This window comes from Corvus hawaiiensis, chromosome 5 (assembly GCF_020740725.1).
Source record: "Corvus hawaiiensis isolate bCorHaw1 chromosome 5, bCorHaw1.pri.cur, whole genome shotgun sequence".
NCBI classification, from domain to species: Eukaryota; Metazoa; Chordata; class Aves; order Passeriformes; family Corvidae; genus Corvus; species Corvus hawaiiensis.
In genome coordinates, this window is record NC_063217.1 from 67,811,210 (window position 1) to 67,835,831 (window position 24,622).

At 37.7% G+C, this 24,622-nt stretch overlaps 1 long non-coding RNA gene across 1 annotated transcript; it reads left to right on the plus strand.

Moving 5' to 3' along the window:
- The first annotated feature begins 8,502 nt into the window (after positions 1 to 8,502).
- Positions 8,503 to 22,088, plus strand: LOC125326822. The gene is made up of 4 exons (XR_007204018.1): positions 8,503 to 8,943; positions 13,885 to 14,023; positions 14,794 to 14,876; positions 17,170 to 22,088. It is a non-coding gene; the product is annotated as an uncharacterized LOC125326822 (long non-coding RNA).
- The last annotated feature ends 2,534 nt before the right edge of the window (positions 22,089 to 24,622 follow it).

Genomic DNA, 24,622 nt, shown 5'->3' on the forward strand with positions numbered 1-24,622 from the left:
AAGGTTCTTGTTAATAGATCCCTCGGGGCTGAATAGAGCAAAGTAACACAGACTGACCCTTGTCTATACATATACGTAGGGTTTATTTCAGAGCAATTTGATTGCAATGGAAGGCAGATATGCAGACATTTTGGTTGTTACCTATAGCAATGAAACAACATAAAAGTATAAAGATACTGCTTAAGAAAATACATAATGAAAAGAAAAAGGAAGGGTGTAAGGACTTAAAGAATACAGTCAACTTCTCAAAAGAAGGAACTTCCCATAAGATAAGCAACCACAACAGGAATTTGATATAAGCACAGACGGCAGAGCAGGAAGGAACTAATTCCAGGCTTAACAGAAGTGGAGGTTTAGTTAGCATCCAGACAAAAATTCCCACCATGGCAAACTGTGGAAAACGAAGCAATATGCTTATACACATACCTTCTCAAGTTATCTGTGCCCCGTGGATACCTGGAACTTGGACTGTGTAAGGACATACTCCAGGACCCCCACCACTGAGAAGGCCAGGGTGGGATGCCATAGGAATCCACATGGTGGTGATATCTTTTGACTAATCTCTGCTTCTCTCCCTCTCTCTCTGTCTTACTCTCTTTCTCTCCCTCCTCCCTTCCTACTTCTTTCTATCTCTCTACCTCACATTTTAGTAATAAAATAAGTTAAAATTAAATAAAATCTGTAATATTTACTTTGGCATATGGTCTAATTTGTTCATTAGTTTGGGCAGAAACACCTCTTATAATTGAATCACAACAGGATCCAGCAACAAGACTTGATTATTGAAATTTCCCTGTTCATTTGTTGAGTTGATTGTCACAACCTTGATCTCTCTGGGGGTGACAGAAGCCCATGAAACACCAAGTTCAATGGGTTAATTTACATTCAGGTTCAGGTGGGAATGTCCAGGTACCTCCCCTGGCAGGGTAGGTTTTTTACGCTGTCTTTTGCAACACTGTGGATTATGTGCAGTGCTCTGGGGAAAGCCCCAAAAGTGAGCCTAAAGGTGTTTCAGGGGTCTTTGATGGTTTATGACCCTTTCTAAGACATGACTGCTGTTTCTTACATCAGTGTGCCCCATCAGAAGGCATGACAACCTTCAGGCCTACTATGAATGGTCTGATACCTTGCCTGGAGGGGAGTTTTATACCTGAGCCAGCTGTGTAAGAGAGGATATTGGCATGATGAAAAGCAGGATCCCACATCCTCAGGACATATTTATTATCAGTCTTGTCCCTTATCTGGCTCAAGGCCCATCTTATTGTTAAACAAAGGTCAGTTTATCATGGTCACCACACATCAAAAACTCATCCTCCTCTTTGGTTGGTGGTGCAAACCCGGCCTCAGCAAGGCAGCCTGATGATTTTGCAAACTGTTGATTGTTTTGAGTCATTAACCCTCAGCATTTCAGTCTCTCACACAACTGTCTCTCCTTGCTTTTATTTTATTCTTCTTTATTTTGAGGACAGTCATATAACCAAAGTCGACTTCAAGACAAATGTGAAAATCCACCTGACACACTGCAGATTTTAGAACATGCGAAACCACAGCAAATTTCAATCATTTTATTAGTCGATGTAAGAGCATGTGAAAGATCATCTTGACATTTCAAAAATTGTTCATAAATTCTACTGCATATGTAGTGATTTCCGACCTAGCCCTTGCTAGCTCTTAGTTTACTGTTCTGTGTCCTGTAATGACTCACAGTCCTGATACACGGGAAGGAAATTGTTCCTAAAACTTCCCTAAGGTGCAATTACTGTGATTATTGTTGGCTTGCTGAACAGCAGCATCACTGAAATTTTTGGTTTTGCTGATAATTTCTTAATCTGGCATCCTGAGCAATCCTAAAGTGCTGAGCACATCTTTTAACAATATATAAATATTAATTTAATCAAAACCATAACTCAGGGTGTCTTTCAACATTGAAAAAGTGCTTGGCAGCAATATTGGGTTAAAATATTTCATCCCCATGATTATTCCTGCCTAAAGCAATACTATGAAGAGAACTGATCTGGGATCCAACTAAACTATTCCCCTCTTAAGGAAAAAAATGGCATGTGTTGTTTGATGGCTGGACACTGCCAACACATTACCTGCTGTGGTTGAGGGCTGCCCACAGAGGTGGTTGTTTCTCACATGTAGGAACAAGAACTGTGCAACATAATCTTCTAAAGCCCAGATAATATAAATAGAAATGAGTTGTCTGTTTCTGCAGGCTTGTGGCTCTGTCTGCACCAGGGCAGCTCACGCTGAGCTCCATCACTATTGTTCTGATGCCTCTTTGCATCCATGTTGACCCCCTCAAGTCCAAAAGGCATTGCAGCTGGTGAATTAAGGCACTGATCTGCATTAAGGCACCAGTCTTGATTGTCCACATTTATTTTCTGTTATGGAGTGGTCAGTAATGAAACAAGGTTTTGTGCACCATATTTCAGGCAGGTACAAGTGGATATGCCTTCGCTAAAAGCTGATTTGTGTCATGTGAGCACAGCCAAGGGCACGGTAAACCCATGCTACCAAGCACAGCTGAGAGGCAGAGCACAGATGTCTGAATTTGGTGCCTTAAGATGTTTCTGGTCAGTTGACAATGTGTCTGGGGCTTCTCCACATCTGCCCAGATCTGTGCTTGCAACAACACCATCATTCAGGTAGTCAGCACAGCATGTAGGGCACAGGGTCATTTGATAAAAAACCCAGACAATCGGCTGACTAAAGTCAGCCATTAATTTTAAAATTTAATTGAAATTACTTACAGATGTTTTAGGGTAGACTTTTTCGCAATTATTTAACCGGTGCTATAGATCATGTTACTGAGAAGCATCACTTTGATCTGGGCTGTGTATGAATGGCCAGTTTCTTTGCACCAACACTTCCCTAAGCATGCCTGTAAATTAGGCATTCAAATATTTAAGATCACAGCAGACTGTAAAATAAAGATGTTTTAGACTGTACTGTATCTTTCCACAGGGACTTCACATAATCAAAGTAAAAGTGCTGGCCCAACAATTTGACTTAAGATTTGGGAAGGGAGAGAGAGAGTAGAGGTATTGGTGTCAGCAGGGGGTTCATAATCTGAATAAACTTTCGAATGGAAACGGTATGGAAAAGCTCTGTACCTTAAGGGCAGAACAGCTTTATTGTATGAAGTAGTTTATTTGGTCTGTTATGGCTTTCTCTGCAGAACAAAATTACCAGTGTCTGCTGGCTAAATGGAAAACACTTGGATCATAAAAATATCAAATGAATCTCTTTGGCAACCACTAAAAAACTACACATATTTATGTAACTGTTATTTTTTTTACCTGCTATATACTGTCTGGAAATATAGCCTGAAGCTTCCTTAGATCTCTTGGAAAGAACTAGCATTCAGATCCTTGCTGCACAAATACATTACTTAATACAGATTAATTTTTATTAAGTTCTTTGAAGGTTTTTATTCGCTCCTTCATAATGACTTTTGTATTAGAATAGCTCTACTTATTCATAGCAAACACAGATGTTGACAGGAAAGCCCTAACATCTGCTTTCTAGTGGCCATCAAGCTTTAGTGAATCAGTAAATATGGAACAGATTGTGAATTTGTTTTGAATGCTTTAAAGTGGGAGTATTTAATACCTGCCTCAGAGCTTTTGGGTCCCAGAGAAAAAGTGAGCTGCTAACAAATTTCTGATTGTTCAGAAGGCTTAAAAGGCAGCACAACACAGCCTGAAAATTTGGGATTTCCCAACTTCTTAAAATGAAACTTTGTATAGTTTTATATAGAGGAAAAAGCCAACTAAAGTATAACTCTTGAGAATTATTTCTGCTAACAGAGTCAGAGGAAGCCTTTTCTACAAGGTGATAGATGTGTATCTTTCTTGCATAGGTCATGTGTCCTCAGAAGAAACCAAATCTTTGCTGCAATTTATCTTTAATCTTTTTTGCTTAGTACTATTGTTTCCCAACAGATACAAAACTGTTATGTGACTTACAGATATGATCTCGCCTTTTGTCTAGACAAAATAATAAGCCAAACACAGCAGAATCATGTTAGACACCCACTGATTTTATTAAGGTCAGTGAAAATATGGCTCTAAATTTAAGAGAAACTAGTTTGTTGGGTTTTTTTTTTCTCCACAGACTTGTTTCATTTGATTTAAAAGCTCTAAATGATTAATATATCTGCTAAAAATAATTTTCTAGGTTTTATTTTTACCAGATTTTCTAGCCACTTGGAGTCCTTTCCATAGAAATTGTTTCAGTGGTTGCAAGTAATCCTGTTTTTTATCTGATGCTCTTTCTATAACCCTTGCCTTCTCCACAGGAATTTGCTCTTTCACTACAGGCATTTGTTCAAAGCCGTAAATTTTATATTTAGAAGATATGTGCTAGAAAGATCTCGACAGATAGGACATCTACTTTAATTTTGGAATATGGGAGATATTTATCCTTAGAGAAGAAAGAAGACAGGAGTGTCAAACTTTCAAGTGATTTGAAATCCCAGTTCTACGTCAAGATATTCACTGGTGCTTACACAACTTCACATGGGCCACTTAGGAAAGTTGTTTGCAATGTGATGTCAAATTCTGGAGTAATACTTTTGATCAAGTGCCAAGTAACTTTTAGAAATGGCATCTCAGCATCTGTGTCTTTCTACAGTTAATCTGTATTGTCCAATTCTTCTGCACGTTAGTGTTATTTTTACCAAGTAACTACGTACTTTTGATCTCCAAGATTGCTTATTTTGCTATGAAGCTTAGGAGAAAACTTCTCATTTGTGTGGATCAAGAAGATGATGTTTAAGAAGCCAGGCAGAACCTGGCTTCATATACCCTAATAATATTATAGTAACTCATAAAATTTACGAGGACTCTGATGCTTTTGCCTTTTTGATTGAAAAACTTTGAGGACTTGGCATTTTAATTTTTTGTTTGAGAGTGCAGTTGGGGAGGGCTTCTGGGAGGATTAGTGAGCTGGAGATCAAAAGTGTGTTCTGTCACTTAAAATGGAGCCATGTGCTGCATCTGAAAGGCAATCAAACCCGCTCTATCTGGCGTCCTCTGAAAGACAGAGGATTCCTTCAGAGCTGTGCCTCTTTAGAGACAAAATGCATTCTCCCTGGCTCTTGCATGCTTTGTTCTGGCTTTTGTGATCTTCATTCTCTGTGTTCTCTAAAAAATATCTCTATTTCTGTGATTTAAAGATCAAAATACATTCTCTGATGTAGCTGGAGCTTGATCCCCTAACTGCTTTGAAAACTTGGATTAAGGCTTTCAGCTGGTGTAAGAATGTGACTGGATGCCAGCGGAAGTTTTTCAGCATAAGCTTCATTTTCTACTCAACCCAAAGCCCTGGAAAAAGGAAGTCAGTCACGTAGTTACCATCAGGATCTGTAACTCTGAGTTTTGGACTTATTCAACAATTAAAAAAAATAGAGCATAAGATTACCTAGTCATGTGACAGTTTAGCTATGCCTTCATCCAGGAGGAACACATTTCTAAGAAGGTATAGGTGGTGAAAGGTATTTTTGGAAAACATTGCCATTCAAAGTGTAACTTTGAATCACTTTAAGTGGCAGATTTTGCTGGTACTGGAGGAAAACATGGCTATCTTTCTGAAGTTTTTCTGCTATCTAGCATGACTTTGGTCTTTTCTCATTTCTGTGAGTGTTGTTTGTTCCTTCCTTCACAAGGTAAGAGGTCTTCTGATGTGAAGAAGGTTTAATGATTGTTTTACCTGAAAATAAATGGTATATAGCAAGCAGTATGTTACTGGAACACGGCTGACAGCTAAACCAGCCTGTCTCGTGTCCTTTTCTCTACCACAGGCCCACATAGAAGAGAATGAATAATGTAATAACTCTCTGGTTTGAAGCTTCTGATTTTCTTTTTTGCTTTTGATGCAAATTTTGCTAACCAAGATTGTGTTTCTCTAATAATCTATAGCATTTCTATGTACAAAGACTCAAAACCATGTTTTTATTTGTAACTTATGCAATTGTAGTTCAATTTCATTAGCAAAACCCGCCTACATCTAGAAAAAGAGCTTCATCTTTGGACTTGAATGTAAATGTGATATCCAGAGATATTATTTCACACTATTATATCATTTACTTCTGTGCACAAAAATAATTCCAATAGTTTAAAATACAGCAATATCAGTGCAGTTCAGCTTAATTTTCTCTTCACTCCCACCCCTTTTTCTATTTGAAAACTAGAGAGGTATAAAGTGGGGCAATTGTATTTTGTAGAAAATTGCCTTGCTGATTCCATATTTACAGCCTTTATTAACCTGACAGGGAAGAGTGGAATAGCCAGCAAATCAAGGACAGGGTTGAAAATGTCAAAGTTGTGGAGCATAATACCATAATTAGCAAAGTACAGCAGGCATTATTAAAAGTTCGATAGTTCTCTCTTATGACAAGTACAGTAATGAGAACAGAAAATACACAAAATTAATTTATTTTTGTGCCAAAAATAATAATGAGGTGAGATGATTACATCCAATTTGCAATCTCAAACTTGTCGTTTCCCAATGGACTGGACGAGTAATTTTAGTAGCTTAATTAAATCAGCAGTAATAATAATTCCTCCTCCTTCCCCCCATGTGCTCAGAAGAGGGAAAATTTAGTGGCAAGGCAAGAGTATTTCCACAATAAAAGTTGTCTGTAGGTTTGCACTCAAAACAGGGATTAAGTGGTTTATTATACACTTTTATGTATGCTCTTGAGCACTGTTGTTTCAGAACTTGTGAGTTAATATTTGGAAGAGACCTCAAGAATTGTTAAAAACCATCCTGAAGGTGAATTACTTATGTTGCATGGGAAAATTTTATAACTTACTTGTTTCTATAAACACTATACACATGTTTTATTTTCCTAGAATGATAGTAAAACAGTTTTCCTGTATGTAAATATTTGAGGATGTGATCAAATAATACTGTCTGGCCTTAACATCTATTCATATTGTAAACTTCTTGGTGCAGCATAATTGAAAGGTTAATAAAGCGACTGGCATCCACTTAAAAATTGTGTTTAACAGCACTACACAAGCCTCCAGAAATTAGGATTTTGATTAGTCTCTTAGTAGGACCCATGTTTGGTTACATTTCTACCCTGGCATATCCTGTAAAACTGAAGTGTCTATTTTATGCCACCAATAACCATTAATTACAAATTAGGCCATCGCAGTGCTTTAGGCTTAGTATTCAGTGGTATTTTCTCAAAAGAAGAAGGACACAGGAAATTGAGGGTTTATCCAGCTTTCTTATCAAATCTTTTAAAATGGCTACAGCAAATTCATCTTTCTTGATACTCTCTTTATTTATCTGCAATCTTTTTCCTCTTTCTCAGAAACAAGGGCTGCAAGAGAAGACAATTTAACTCTATCTCAGATTTTCTGGAACCTATATGAAGCTTATGTTCCTTAAAAGTTTACTCTGTTAGCATCACCCCCATTTGATTGTTGCTCATCAATTTAATAAATTTTTTTCACTAAGATCCGCCAATTAGCATCAGCTTCCAAGTATAAAACCTAATTTGCAAAGCCTCTTAGGTTTTCTCTTAGCCATTCAGGTATCCTAATTATTAGAGAGATACTTATATCTGAGGGTTTTTCTCTTAAATTCAGCACCTCTTAGAAGCCAGCCACAGGGTTAATGGAAACAACCTTAAAAGACTAAAGTGCTCAGTCATGCTGCTCATGTAGTAGGTGCCAAAAAGTACTTTATCTAATACTATATCATCATCTGCTGTGGATATTTCTAATGAGAATCCTTACCAACTTGTTTCAGTGTTATTAGATGCATAGCAAAAGATCTGGAAGAAAATATATGGACTTATTACTGAGAAAATATGTAAATTACACTAATGCTGATTGAATAGTAATTAATTATGAAGATAGCTCATATATACACAGGTCTAATTTGCTTTCTAAGGTGTTTCTTTCGGAAAAAAAATGCAAATTTTTTGAAATGGCCAAATGCAGTTTTGCAAGGTGGAGGACAAAGATTGTCGGGCACACCTGCAATGTGTGATATGATATCCTGGGAACACCGCTTGGAGAGGGACCTGGGGTCACAATCAGGTAAGAGTCAGCAGTGTGCAAGCTGCCAGAGTTCTGTTGCATCTATGGGAAGATATGTGAGCCTCGAGTAGAGAATATAAACTAAGAATATAACTACTACAGAAACGCTGAAGGTCGTTCCAGCCAAAATCATTAGAACATCAAAAGTTGCATCATTGGCATGCAGCTGCCAGAGCCACCCAGCAAAGCAGAGACAAATCAGATCCCTGAGAATTTCCAACTGGTTGTTGTCAGAGACTGAAAATAGTTCTTGCCTCAAGCATTGAAAGTTTTGTTCATGACAAAGAAGCTGCAACCGAATAAGCCTGTCTGAAGACTGGGACTTTTAACCTAAAGTCGAACTGCTGATTAGATAAAGGGAAACCTATTGTTCAATCATCTGACGCTGAGGGAAAGGTATGCATCCACAAAAGGCCAAAGGTGCGCTGAGAATCATCCCCAGCTGAGTTTGGGGTGAGGGGAGAGCACAGCTCACAGAAGCCAGGTTTACACAGACCACCCCAACCGAGGGGGGAGGAGGAGGTTTCAGGTGTGTAGTGTAACCTCTGGTCAGAGGCAGTGAACACCCATCCTCTATTACACAAACCGGCCCGGCTGTGGAACGCCCAACCCCACAGGGCGCATCCGCGGGACTTTCCCGTGAGAGAGCTGAGGGGGAGTCATAACCCCCCGAAGTGCTCCCCGGAGGCTTTGCACCCCCGGTGCAGCAGATCCCGAGTCTGCTGTGAGAGACTGCCCGCCTCCCCCAGGGGGACATGCCTGGATATTGCCTTCTTGCTCGACGCCATTGGATTCTATGCTTTTTGGGGGGACCTTCACCACCAAGAAGACCAGCTGGAGAGGATTAACGAATATCATCGGGATCCATGGAGTGGTGGTATTTTCCTTATCCTGTCCCTGTCTCTCTCTTTCTGTCCCCCCCCCCCCCCCCCCAATTTTTCTACTTCTTTCTTTCTCTCTGTCTCTCATATTTACCATCAAATAAAACCCTTACTATTGTCACTGGCATATGGTCTCCCTTGCACCTTAATTCAGGCAGAAGCATTTCTAAGAACCTAAAAACTGGATCGTAACAGTTGTGCAAGGGAAGACTTCTGCAAAAGAAGGGCTTTTCAGCTTTGTGTTTCTTCTTGCGGTTATCCTTCCTTGAAGGCTGATGGCGAAGGGAAAAAGTTGACAGTGGGTAGCTGCTGATGCTGTGTGTCCTGGGAAAGGCACTGGCAGGGGACCTCAGGGTCAGGGAAGGTGCACCTGCCCCAGTCATCCCTGCCATAGGGCACCTGTGGCTCCTGTGGTCTGTGAGGAACAACAGGCTGGGGCTTCACCTGGCTTTGGCTGTGACAGTGCTATGGTTTAACCCCAGCTGGCAACAGAGTCCATGTAGCCACTTGCTCACTCCCTCACTGGCCCTGGTGGGATGGAAGAAGAATCATCAAAAAAAGTAAAATTCATGGGTGGAGATAAGAACAATTTAATTGAAACAATGTAAAATATAATAACAATCCAAATAATAGTGATTAATAATAATCAAGTAACTTTGTGTTACTGGCTTTTTAAAACTTTACTCCTAAGAAACTCCCCGTGTTCTCCACTGAATGCCTGTGGCTTAGTGTTTCTGCCCTACGTCCCCCTTATCCACATGCAACATCTTTCACTCCTCATGGTGTTGTCACTGCAGGTGTTTTCAATCTCCTTTTGTTCTCATTTACATAAGTTTGCTGTCATTTCTCCCCTTTAATTGTTGTTAAAGTGCCTCCTCTTACACTACGTATGTTGCACCCAGAGATTTTCATCTGACATGGTACTTGCCATTTGCAAAAGCCCTAGGGTAATTTGTAAATGTTAGCTGTATTCTGAATCCTTCTGTGAAATCCAGTGTTTGGTGTTGGAGCTTTACCTTTTAATTTTTTAATAAATTCATGTGAACACATAAATGAATACAACACAGGTCGTGAGAGTACACCAGGACTTTAATGAAAAAATAAGTCAAGCTTTCACTAATCAACTTTCTATTTTCCTGGAAGAAATTGTTTCTGTCAATATTTTTGTTATGACAGGGATGAATTGGAGAGGGAGGCAAAGTCTACTCTAAGCAGACGGTTGTCAAAAATTGTACATTGAAATAAAGAATGTAGAAAGAAATAAGAGGAGAGGTTCCTCCATTTTGTTTTTATGTCATGAATAATGAATAAAAGTTACATTATAGAAAAAATGAAAATGGTAAAAACTAAATAAAGCCAGAAATGAAGAAGAAAAAATGCAAAGTTGCTGAAAAGTATTTTGTAGACAAATTTGTGTGGTTACTCTAAGACCTTTAATAGTCAATGTTGATAGGACTGAAAACAATAGAAACAATTGAAAAAATGAAAAGTATATTTGTTGACTGATAATCTCATCTTTGAGATACTGAAAGGAAAATTAATTTTTACAAAAAGAAAATAATGTCCTTGCTTCTGACAAATCAAGTGTGTGTCTTGGATGCAAAGGCAAGCTAAGGTAAAGATAAGTAAACTTATCAGATAAGCTTCTATCAGCCTTGCATCTGATTGTGGGTGAAAATCTAAATGTTCACTCTATCTTTCCTTTCCAGTTAGAGAATTCTTGTTAGTCTACTCCCTGATTCTTGCTGGAAAATCATAGCCTGGAACAGTGTTTTCATACTTAATTAAAGGAGTTTCTAGATAAGAGACATGGACAAACTATTTGTTTGTAATTAAAAAGTACACAGGTTCAACAGTAAATTGAACTACTGGACAAGGATGTATCTACCAGTCTTTTAAAAACAGTGTTTGACTGCTTTTCAATCTTCATCTGTACAAAGATGTATTGTATTTCACCGATCATACGTGGGAGAGCAATTCCTTAATGGAATTCTTTACAGACAGATTAGGAGTATGCAAGTGGCTCTTGGTGTAACTGCAGAATGTGTTTGTGTGTTTAGGTTAGGGGGTTACTTAACCTCACACTGAAGCAGAATTTATTGAACCGACTTACAGAATAAAGAGGGGCTGCAACATGCATCCAGTTATGTGCCTTTGAACTGTGTTAATTTGAGGGTCTTCACTGACTTCGATAATATCTCTCTCTCTGTATGTATAAAATATATAGTATTATTGTGGGTTTTATACAGTCTATACAAAACACACATAATGTATTGCTACAGTAATGATGATAATTCCAATGTATGAAAACTCTAAAAAAACAGAGGAAAATGAGGGTGTTTTTTTCTTGGGTCATTTATATCCAAATTTCATTTTGAAGAGTAGCATTTCCTCATTCCTTCTGGAAAAAGTGCTTTAAATCCAACGTCTGTTCCCAATTAGTATTTCAATTACTAATGCTTCCTACTTAAAAAGTAGAGAGGCATCACTTTTGTATAGAAAAAAGTATTGCTGTTCTAAACTCAGAGGTTAATTTGAGTGCTGAAAATGTGTACACTACTTTGGCAGTTTAACAGGTACTTTGAGCCCTTGTAAATTGGTTTATACTAGCAAGGATAAAAATTACAAGGGTTACTAATCTTCATGCTGAAATCATTAAGATAATTACCACCAACTGTTTTATTATCCAAGCATATTAAGGGAAATGCAGTTGCCTCTTGGAGCAATGAGTAAAACCTGAGTAGGTATTTACCAGCCTGTGCTTTAAATGATGTGTTGAAAAATACAGACTAAAGCTTGTGCATGTGCCTGACATAACTTTCCCACCGGTAAACTTAAAAAGTATATATATCAAGTGGAATATTCTCTCTGCAAGCAGGTCCATTATTTCTCACAATATAACCACATCAGAACTCCTTTTCTGGTATTTTTTACTAATTATGGTGCTCCTACTCATTTGGTTTACATCTCTTCCACGCATCAGATAAGGCTATTATGTGCTATTATTTTTTCAAGTCAAAACTCCACACTTTCAAAATCTATTTGTAACACTGTAATTTGAGTCTACCAAAGGAAATGAACAAATCTTGGATGATTCTCTTTTTTAATTAATGTTGCAAGTAGGGTTGTGATTTCCTTCCTTTTGTGTTTAACACTAAAAATATTTCCCATTCTCCCAAAAGGAAAATGCAAGTGCCTCCATGAAGTCTTCTAGGCTGTTGTAAAATTCAGAAAAGGCTCAAAAATTATCCTGAAGGAATGAGTCTGTAGTGCTATACTTTATACCAAATACGTGCCACTACCTTTCCCAGCACAGTTTGACAAAATAGGTTCACAACCACATAGAAATAGTTTCTAGATTTTTTTTTACTTTATAACGAATAACAAAAAAAAAGTAACCTGAATTTCCCAAAACATATTTTGAAATTTTTTTAAGTACCAAGAAAGCTTTTAGTGAATAAAAGTAGGTATTTGTTTCAGTAATGGGATAAAGTTGTTAATAAGTAATGTTATCTTTCAGTTGTTGTATTCTTCCAATATTTTTATATTAAAAGCCAGGTGGTGATGGGGAAGCTTGTCAGGTAACTTTAGCAATAAAGGCCACAACAACCAGACTAGGCAAAGTAAATATCATGAGGAAATAAATCAGAAAATGAGGCTGAATATGTAACCTGTATATATTTATAAAGTACCTGTTGGGTGTTGGGCCCTTGTAATAAGGGCAAGTATTCTGTGGAGATGCGGATTAGAGGAGGGAGTTAGAGAAGAGTAGTGAAAAAAACAACAATAAAGAAAACTTTAAACTGTTTAGAATAACTGGAAAATGGACGATTTTACTTTTTTGTTCATGTTTTCTGCTTGCAGAGAACTGCTTCCCAAAGCAGAAGGAAGTATTGCACAAATGAGGAGCAAACTTGTTTTTACTGGCCCAGTACGTTTCCTTTCAGGCCCATGCCTCAGATGCTCTTAGCTCCCCACTAGTGAGTCACAAAGATGAAAGGCAAATAATCTGTGGGAAAACAATGAACCAAATAAATACAATAAAAGATATAGTTCCTAGAAGTTTTTGTGGGTTTGGGTGAGTCAAAGCCACACTTGTATACAAGACTCAAATTTCTTCTTTTCCTAGCATGCCCTCAGGTGGCTATCATAGTGATTTCTTCCCAGGGTGGTGTGCTGTTGCTTTACAGCACGTGGGAGAGACCTTTAGATCTGTGGGATAGAATGAGATACGTGCTTCTTTTAATGGGTTGTGGCGAGGTAGAAATACAAAACGTATCCCTGTACCTCTCTAACAGCTGAGGCAGTCCAAGTCACTTGCCCACCCATCGGAAAATGAAGGCATCTACCAATACAGTTTTCTTATACTGCAGATGTTTCAATATTATTGTATCATAACCAGACTTTTTAACTTTTTCTTCTCCTTTTCCCCACACATTTCCTCTGTATGTCAGAAGAACTCCTTTTTATGGGAAGCCCCACAATCATATTAAAAGCTCCCTCAGCCCATGAAGCTATCAAACCCAGGATGATTATGCCAAAAAAATCTTCTGTACACACTGTCATGCCCTTAACTGGTGTAAATTGACTTAGCCTCATTGACTTTAATGGCACTATATTTGCAGAACACTTATGTCAACTCTGAATCTGAACCACTGTATTAAATCCATTACAATGTGAGAAAACTACCCTGGGACCATATTTACACTTTAAATGTTCCTGTGTAAATACACAGGGAAAATATTTCCAGGAAGCTCCCCATTTAACCATTTAAAGAGGTCCAATTACTCTGTATTTCATTAAAATTACCTTCTCAAAGAATTAATGAGAGGAAAATAAACAACCCTTAGGGATCATGTTTTTGATGGGTCTGCCACAGAATCACAGGAGGTCCCTTGAGGTTCTGCCTCATTGAAAAGATTTTTTTTTTGCCTTAGTGAACAGAGTTCAAGCTTTCAGTCTCACCAAAGGAAAAAACAACCTGATGGTCTTACAGATGTATAACATTATGAAGCTCAAACACACAGTAAAAACAATGACTCCCTGGAGTTTTGCAGAGGAATGGGGAAAACAAAGGTTAGTTTTTTGGATGTGACACCTTTCTTGTTTTTGTTTCAGCTTTTTCATTGTAAGGGATGCGTACAAGCCTAGTGCATTAGTCTGATGTTGGGAAAGAACATGTAGTTACAGAAATGTCTGACAGATGGGAAGTGCCCGGGGGATCTGAGGTCAGAGGATAACTGATTGCTCATACATTATCTAGTAAAGTAAATAAATAACTGACATTTTAGTGTCTGTAAAATCAGCGAAAAGCCCATAACTTGACTGTTTCAGACAATATATGGATTCCTGAACACAACTGTTCAGAGTATTAAATTATTTTTCTACTAGTAAATAAAATATTGAATGTTGCCTAATTTTAACTATTGCATACAAGTTGGAAACGATAAGAAAATACAAGCAGTATAGATTTTTACACAGCAAATAATACATTAAATTTCTGGAAAGAAAAATGGTCCTTTTGAATTACATGACAATTTGGAAATATGACAATCTTGAAGTTTCTTATTTCTTACACAATGCCTATGAAGCTCAGGCAAAAGTGTTTCACAGGGAAGCACTCTATCCAAAAGGACAACAAAAGAAAATGTATGCTAGCCTGATGATCATTTCCAATCTTAAAAACAATTAAAATCTGTACTGCAAGTCATACCAAACGTTGCAAGAGTTGGGCTATGACTTGGAGTTGCCAAGAGCAGTTCACGATCACAGGTGAAGAATAAAATCTTGACAGAATGCACTTGAATCAAATTGAAAAGTTAGCTCTTTCTGTGCTTTTCTTTGAGCTTTCTTCGGATTTTCTTCTCCTATGGCCCTCTCTGAACATGGGTGACAAGACCTGTGTGTGCAAGTACTCTACATAACATCTGTAAGTGGAAGAAAAGAGAAGGGGGGTGGGTTTCACACCAGCCCTTGAACAGTGCTTTGTCACCCTTGTCAAAGGATGTCAAAAGATGGTACGGGACGTAGTTCCCATTTGGTAGCAAAAGAAGTAAAATCTGAGCTTGCTGCATATGAAAAAATAGCTGCTGCCCTCTTTCTATTTGCAGGCCCAGCCTTTCCTTCAAAAGCTCCTTGCTAGATCTTTCTTTAGTCACGCTAGCACCATTTATTAAATGAGGGGTTGGTGATGCATGGTAAAGTTCTAATATCCTGTTACGGGTTTTATTTTTTCCCACCTAACAACTGATAACCCCCATATGTGGATTTGAGGGAATAACTCAATATTTCAGTCAGAATCCTATCTGGGTTTGCATGCACGGGAAGGACATAACCTTCACAGCAACCTGTGAGTTTTTACTGATAGTCCATCTTACACTGAGAAGTGTACTGCTGAATATGTTAGTGTCCTCACAACACCACAGAGTAACTAGCATTGTTTGCTTGCTGAAATGTGTCAGTGTCAGAAATCTGTGGCTGGTTTTAGCTCACATCTTCTAGGAAGTCACAGTGCTGAGACAGTGCAATAGCCTGTGTACAACATGAAATATATTCTCTGCTTTCCTCTCATGTCCAAAAATATTTTGCCCTGGAAACTCCTGCTGGAGTGACTCATCTGGTATCAGAGAATACAAGAGTGATTCTGTTGTGATGCCCGGGGGTTTTTTTCTTAAGTGTGTGTCATATGATTTTTGTCCTTGAAATTTGTGGAAAGATTGCTGACCCAGTTCACATCATGCTGGTGTCTAAGTACCCTGTTGTCCATGACTCAGAAGCTGACTTTTCACTGAAGACAAGCCACTAGTAACCCCAGGTTATAATTATTTATGTAATTCTAGTGGCTCATGGGAAAACTGTGTGAATAACAATTTAAATATGTTGTCGAAAAGTTTCTTCATATAAATACAATACTATTGCAGGCTAAATAGCTGGGTAGTGGCATACCAGAATTTATGAAGAAGTTATTCTGCTCCATTTGAAAGCGTGGGGCTTTCTCATGCAGCACTTACCACAGACAACTTTAAGGAAAAAGAGTAAAATTTTCATATTCTTCTCCGTTATAATTCCACCTGTCCATTTCAAAGGAAATATAGGCTTTTGCATGCTGTCAAAAGATTTAGCCTGAAAATCTCCAGGCTATGTATTGAGCTGAAGAATTTTTAAGATACGTTCAACTGCATGTGTAATTATTACTGTACAGTTATAATTCTAGAAAATACAGTGAAAAAAATCATACTAATTCCAGATGTAAAAAGTCATCAAGTGAGTAATTCTATCAATGTCAGTGTGACTTTTCATGTAAAAATGTAAAATTAGGTCTTCAGTCTTTCTTGCCCTTTTTCAGAAGTACATTCAACAAGTTGTTGAAGAACATTCTGGAAAAATAAAATATATTTCAGGGCTAAAATTCAGTGTGAATTGTGTTTCAAGGTGTCTTGCATATATTTTAACAGATGGGTGTGACAACATTGTTAACATGTAGGTTGTAAAATTAAAAATTGGGAGGGGAAAAAAGAAGAGATTTTAACTTTTGACAGTTTGTGGTTAATACTATAAGTTACCAAACCATGAGAGCTTTATACTGCCTGTTTCACAAAACAAGCAATTTTTAAAATAATTCTGGAAAATAAGCACACAAATTTAAAGGTTGATTTAAATATAAAGCTTGATATCTCATCAGCAACAAAATACTTCAGCTTTGTTAAATGTATTAAAATGAGAAAATGACACTTTACCCATATTATTTTTTTAAATCCATTAACGCAGCACAAGTTTCTTAAATGATGAAATGATATCTGGGGTTTTAACCTATTTGTTTTCCTGACATTATAGTATACCTTTAATTGTCAAGAATAAGAAGGAAGAGCAAAAGCTGCAGATAATCTAGCTAATTCTGAGCAAATTCCAGCCTGAAGCTGGGATTGTCTTTCAAAGAGGGGGTAGGAACAACAATTAAATGCTGCTTTTACTTTACTAGGCTGATTAGAAGTAATTTGAGTACCTCAAGCGATGTAAAGTTTTAAATCTATTGATTAAATTTGCATCTCTTAGTTTTGAAATGATCATTCATGTGGAGTGTAGCCTAAACTGCAGAATCTTTTTACTACTCAAGTGTTGATTTTTAATATGTCAAATGTACTAATTAAAATGTATATTTTGTAGATTGAATATTTAATATTAATATTTGCATTTTAACCACTGACATCAATGATATTTTGCAGAATTTTATGGGTCATCACATGTTACTCCAATGGACAAAGAAAAAAATCAAGCAGAAGTAGCTGCCTTCAGTACAGAAGAAGACTGTGGAACATAACAGAAATGCAGAAAAGCTCCAGTTTTAGTTGGATGCAATTTTTCTGGCACTGCACGGTATTGACTGCATCCAGTCTTTTTTAGGTCATTCCATAGTAGAGAGCTGTGAATAAATGGGTTGAATAATTGATTTCAGGCATTATGTCCCTTAGAGTTGCAGTCTGACAGAGTTGTGTTATGTGTTTACCACTTTTTGAACTGGCTTCTTGTTCAGCAGCACCTGTTTGGAGATTCTTCCTGGCAATTTTGGACACTTTCCTCATAGAGATATATCCTACATCAGTTAATCTTGGAGACTTAGACTAGTATTCCTCAGAACAAAGATAGCATGGTAAAATTTGAGTTCCATTTGACTTTCTTCACAGACCTTTCATATTTTGAGGTTTGCCTTTTGAAATACAATTTCACCTCTTCTTGGAACCAGAGAATTGAAGACTATGCTTATTTTTTTCAGCTAACAGAACACATTTCAAATTATTTAATATTGAATAAAATGTTATTGTCCTCATCTGAAGAAATAAGACAGTACAACTATCCCAGATTTACCGGCAATCAAATGTACTTAACTGCCATTTGAACCCAGGTCTCTTCCAATAGTGAATCCACTCTATGGAGGAAAAGACGCTCTCAGAGACGTGTGTCTAAATGTGTACAGTAAGTTCTTCGAGTATAACTTTCTTTTCTAGTCCTTTATCCTTATTATAACTATATTTTCTAGTTCTTTATCCTGATGCTCAGTGCAGAAACAATAGACCCTTGAAATCTCTTATATGGCTGTAGCATGTTCCCTATAGACAAGGACAATTTAAATGAATAAAATATAAATGAAAGCTATATTGAATGAAAAATTAAGAAACCTGTTGCTCGCCATTACACAAGGACTTACGAAGAATAGGATCTATAAAAAGGCATAGATCATTTAATGAAAATGAGAGTGGACATTGGCAGTGTTCATTCTTTGCTAATATCAGCCAAAGAATCATATTGCTATTGAAAGATTTCTATGGTGGACAGAGAATAAAGACATAAGGGGATACTGTATTAGTGAACAAGGAATAATGTTATAAGGAAACACATAGCAATTCACGGAGAGAACAGGTAAACAGTAGAACTTATTAGAAAATTAAATATGTTCTTTGCCTCACTGTCCTCTGAGCTGGTTGGTGATTTGGTGGCAGTGAATTAGATGTCCTAATTTAGTGTAAGATGAATTAAGGTTACTGTAAAGGGCATTCAGCCAAGTAGCTTGAATGTTCATGCCTACATTGCACAGTTCAATACTTGGCAGACGGAATTATCTCCTGTAATTCAAACTAATTGAGCAGAGACCCAAGATCACCACTTTTGGGAGAGCTCTGAAATATGGAAAAGAGGAAAGGCTGAGCTTCTGCTGCCTCTTCACAAAGGCCTCAGAGCACACTTACCTGAGGGGTGGATGGGCATGTCCTGGGTGTACTGTCCTTTTTAGGGAGATCTTGTAGCGATGTCAGCAATGGGAAGACACGGATGGTGTTGTACTATGGAATACAGACGACTCAAAGTGAGTTAGCCAAGGTCATTCCAAGAGGGTTGTCATGTTGCTTAGCCTTGGATCCAGTGGGGAGTCAGATGAGGGCTGAGATTTGCCTTTGTCTCTTTGCAAACTTGGACTTTGTAAAATTATATAAGCAAATGGTGAACATGGACATATTGCTCTAAAGCCCTGCTTCTATCATTGTACATCCTTAAACTGAGTTGCTGTGGTCTCAGGTGGGCTTCACTATGCATTTATGTTCTGTTTAAATGTATTTTATATTCAAACAAATGGCAATGTAAGTTTTATTGCTACCAGAAAGCACAAACAGGAGATTTCTACCTAAAGGAGATTCCAACTTCCTTAATATTTAGCCTAAAATGATTCTTCTTTAATGAAAGGGTTTGGTTGAAGGCTTTGAGTACATATAAGTGGTACATTTCTCCCAATCATAACATTCATTATTTTCAATCTGTAATATGCATATTTCATTTAAAAAATACATAAAAATGCTCAAAATCCTTGATTACTCAGGAATTATGTGCAATGAATTTATGAGATAATGTTTTCAGGCTTGTCAATAAAGCCTAAACCCCCGCTGTGCTGAAGCTTATGTCATGTGCTGCACACACATTTCTAGCACGATATTATGACCTGGCTTTACCTTCCTGCATTTAACTCTTATCAAATGAGTCATTTATCCTATACTAAAAGCACCAAAGGAGCAAAAAGCCGCAATTGATAATATCATAATAAAACAGAGCTGCAGGAATTATTTAGATTGTTATTTAGAGCAAATAACAATCTGCAAGTACTAGAAGAGTCACGTGGAGCACAGGTCTGACTGCTGACTTGGGAGTAGCATTTGGTTAAATGGATGCTCTTCCAGTTATGTGGTTAGAGGAAAACATTTTTCGGTACCTCTCAAACACTTTTTCTAATTTTTGGTAGAAAACAAAACCCAGTGCATGTCTGCTGAGCAGAAAATTTAAGCAGCTGAACATATACCCCAAAATTGAATTGTAGATGATTAGCAGATAGAACCTGGCAACAGAATCACTGATGTGAAAGGGGAAATGTTTTCCAAGAAAGCAATATATTTAGGACGGGGAAGGCATTTAGTAGACACAGTAAGGATTCTTTCATTTAAACCCCACTATATGTTTGCACATTTCAGCTGGTATATCTAATTTGTGATCAACATTTCACCTACTCTATGGAAACAGCTTTGGCAGTTCCAACTCTCCCCAGTCTTATGACCTCATCAGACCTCAGGGATTCAGAGGTCTCTCACGTTTTGTATGCTGATAATTTTGCAGGGGAAGTAAAGCAGTAAAAGAAACAAGCTTCAAGTTACTTTAAAATACACCCAGAGTAGTGTCTTATATCAGCAATTTTTATATCCAGTCCTTATTTTAAAATTGCAAATAAATATGCCTTATATACTAGAGACTTAAAAGTGATTGTAGATGAAGTTTTGGGTCTCCCTTGATGTACAACTCTCATTTTGATAACAAAAGGTATTATCCCTTTAATTTTCTGTATCTCTTACTACTGTATCTTATAGTCTCTCTTTAAAAATCTGTGTTTGCAGTCTCTTCTCTGTTTTCATTTCTTTCAATCACACACAAATATTAGTGTTACCTCAATGAAGGCAAGTCTTCGATAATTCTGTCAGATAAAGATTTCCTCTTCTCATTATGCTGCTTCTAAATTCTAACAAACAAGAAGTACAGTTATTTAGCTGTTTACCAGGCCCAAATGTGTTTCAGTGCTTAAGCAAACACAGTTGGGAGCATGATAACTGTAATGGAGGAAAAAAACAACTCTAATATAAGTGAAGCTGTGTTTCTTCCACTCACCTTAAATTACTACATACGAGTTAGTTACTTACAAAATCATTTTTTTAACAGCCAAATACAAAATCCCACTTGTAGTCATGACTTTTATAAATTTTATAAATTTTTAAATAAATATTTTTATTTAAAAATAAAAGCTTTTTTAAATTTTCCATTGTTTTAACAGTTTTCCGTTCAGACACCAAGTAAATGGTCTAATTTCTTAGAGTAGCTGTTTATATAGACTTAAATCTAAGCTTAGGCTGTCTAAATACCTGCAGCAAAATCTTGTTCTTCTAGTTTCAAACAATTTTGTGCTGCAGACTTTAGTGGAAAGGGTGGATATATTAAATGGATTTAAGAAAATGCACAATATGCTTTGAAATGCTTTATACCATTGCTGAGAATTTGATGATTTTTCAGACTATTTGCACAGATTCTGGAATGGGGACTTGAGGTGGATCGACATTAAAAACTCACTATGAACAACAGAGTTGGAAAGCTACCTGAAACAGGAATTATTCTGTAAACTAAGGCGGCTGTCTTTCTCATCCCACCAAGAATAGATAAGTGTGAATCCATTTTTCTTCTAAAAATGCAGAAATTAAGGTGTTACAGGAACACTGTAGGAAGGAGGCATGTAGTAAGCAAGTAAAAGAATCAGAGTAATTGAATGTAGCTTGAAAAAATGTAGAGAATGACGAGTTGGAGATCTTTTATAAAACAATGCACACAAACTAGGTGGGAAGCAGCAGATGCCTAGAAAGAAGTGATATTATAGTAGATAGTGGAAAAGCACATGTGCATATAATATTTGTTTTCCTTTCAAAGCTGCCCTTTTATTCTTTCCCTGGTTTGTATTAAAACCTGAAGCATGTGAATAATGCAAATAGGAAAATGTTGCACTGTAATGTTGATTCAGTAACACTTTATATGCTCATTAGCTGTGTACGTTATAGTGAACTCTCTTACGTGTGACAGCCACAGGAATGGCAAATGAGTACATTATGATAAATGCTGTTATGATGAATACCAAATGAATTTCTAGTGACTGCACATTTCCCATTTCCCCATTGATTCCATGGCATGCAAAGTTTTGATTCTTTTTAAAAATAGGATTTGAAGAAGTGATGTGGGAGGCTTATTGTATCGTAACATGAAACATGCTTAGCTGGAGCTAAGTTATTCTCTGAGGCTTCATGACAATTTTGTTAACTTTTTAAAACAAGCAACAGGTAAAGAAACTATTTTCCTAGAAACTGAAAGCAAATGAAGGATTATTCACTTGCACCCCTTGTAAGATTCACTCGACAGAAGTCCATGGATGCTAATCAGCCATCATAAGGAAAAGGAAATGGGGATAACTGCTAAAGCAATAAGTCATTTTTCATTTTGCAAACCATGGCTCTGGAATGATGGGAAAATAGAAGTAAAAAATTTTATTGTTGTCATGCTTGGATTAAATGTTGCTTGAATAAACAAAATGTTCACACTTTAAACACAAGCTTTGTTTTTTATTCAAGTAAGCAATGCTTCCACCAGGTTTCTTAGCCTCCAGCTACTATTTATTTGCAGAGAGCAGTTGTCATTAATGTTACCTTGCACGCACAGTAATTTGTTTTATAAATGGCCCTACAGAAATGAATGGGCCTACTCTGAGAACTGCTTACCGATGACTGAAGAGTTCAGCAGCCATGTCTCAGATGAAACACCATCCTATCTCACAGAAACCCCTTGGTGCAAAGGGTAAAGCTTATTCCTAGACTGCAGACATTTTTATATAGAGCTAAAACCACATCTTCTGTGCTTCTGGAGGACAGAAAGGGCCTGGAGAATAAAGGTTAACACATGGACACACTCATGTAAAGTTATTTTACTGTGCTTTCTGAGCTACACTTAATGTCCTGTGAGCCACAAGCCTGTGGACTAGTTGATCTCTTCTGACACAGCTTGTATGAACTTCAAGAAAAAGAACACAGATTTGCTCCTGAGTTCAGTAACACCAATCTGTCACTCCTTCTCTTTTATTTGGCTTGCAATTAAATCTCTAAATTGGTATAAAAGGTTATAGGGTTGTTCTGTTTACATTTAACACAGGTTTATAAAAACAAAATGATATGAGCAAGAGTAAGCAGGTTGCTAGCTAGGTATTCCATGAGAAACTGCTGTAAATTAGGAAGACAGTCATGTTCCATAAATAACTGACTGACTGCAGAGAACAAGAATGCCACTCCTCATGGCAGCAGCTGAAATGTGTGGTGATAATGAGAGAGGAAACAACTACTGGGGTTCTCAGGCAAAAGAAATGAAAGGTCAGACCTGGACAATCCTGTGCATTCCGCTTTCCTTCCCTTCCCCCTGCAGACTGCTCAGGGGTTGTCCTGCAGTACAAAACACTAAGGTGGGTGGGGATGAAGGCAATTTTTGCCCCTGTTTCCTTCGACACTGGGTGAATTTTAACTGCAAATGGAAGAAAGCACTTTATGTTTCAGACGATGAGGCTTTCAAAGTGCAACATTTCTCTCTTTTTGCCCTCACTTCTCTTGATATGCTGCCTGAATTGCACCTCCACCATGGTATTACTTTGATAGTTTTTCTGCTTTTCTCATTCCCCCTAACATATTAAACTCTCTCTGAGAGTTTTTCCATCATCCAAAATACTAATTTTGTGATGTTTTCTTCCCATGGCCAATGAAAGCTGTGAAAGGCCTCATATGAGGTTATTTTCTCAAAAAAATGAGGGACCTAGGGTGTTCCAAATAAAGTTGAAAATTATCCAATCAGGAATGTTCATGACAGACGGGTTCAAGTGAGTCTGGAATTCAATGAGTAGGTCCAGATTAGGAGGTACTTGATGGCTGGACTTGGAGGTCTTTTCCGTCCTTTCTGAGTCTTGCCATCCTGCTTACATAAGAGAAAATCAGTCTCATTTTAACTCCCTACAACAAATATCTAGTTCCATCATGTAATGCAGATTGAGTCTTTTACATTTAGCACAAAAGGAATTAGTCTGAGGAAGCTGCAGTCTGAACAGCAAGACAGAGAGAGAGACAAGAAGACCTTACAGAACTGTTTCAAAAAGGGGAGGACTCGAGGTGCAAACACCTGTGCAAGGTCACCAAAGCTGTCTGCTGCTGAGCCTGACCTTGCCCTTCCCTGACCTTGTCCAGGGTCTTATGCCTAAAATCACCTCTGTTTTCTTATGACAAGCCCAGGCATTTTTCTAACACAGTTAAATTTAATCTCTGCTCTACACTGGGGTGTTTTGGGACTCTGCAGTTATGGGTGAGCCCCAGGGTATGTGAAAGGTGCATACCCTGTGTGTATTTGGAAAGAGCAACGTTTATTTATACACATGCCGGCAAGTACTTGTAAACTTCCCCTGCAGAGTTATTTTTGTCTGCTAGCACAAATTTGTCAGCTGCAGAGGGGTATTTTGGTGAGCTGAGAGGAGGATGCTTTTTGAGGACGGAGCAACACAGGCATCGACCAGAGGGCTTCCCACTCTGAGGGATTCTAGGGACAAGCGACTGCCCAGCATCAGCAGGGCTCCTCCCTCAGGGCTGGGTTTGGGGCTGCTGCTCATCAAATGCCAGCAGTGCAGCCCAAGAGTAGCACAGAAATTCAAAGACTGGTGTTTTACTTTCTGTTGTAGTTTTGTTTTCATCAAGGGATGCAGTGATTAAAGGATCAGCCGAGCTACCCTGAAGTTTTGAGATTTTTGTACTGTAGTCACTTCCCCAGAGAGTATGGCCATGCCAGTACAGGGCATATAAACACTTAATTAATTCTGTTAGGGTTGCCTTCCACTTTTCTTCTATGCCATGTGCTCTTAGTGTGCTCTTTAACTTTGTAATGTTATTTAAAATACCATTGGCTTGAACATCTTGTTAGGTCTCCATTAATAGTATCCATCTCATAGTTCAGGTTTTTTCTCTTAAAAGGTGAAGGTGTTTCACTCTGTCGTGATCTTTTATGTCTCCAGGCAAAGAAAAAGAGATCTAAGTA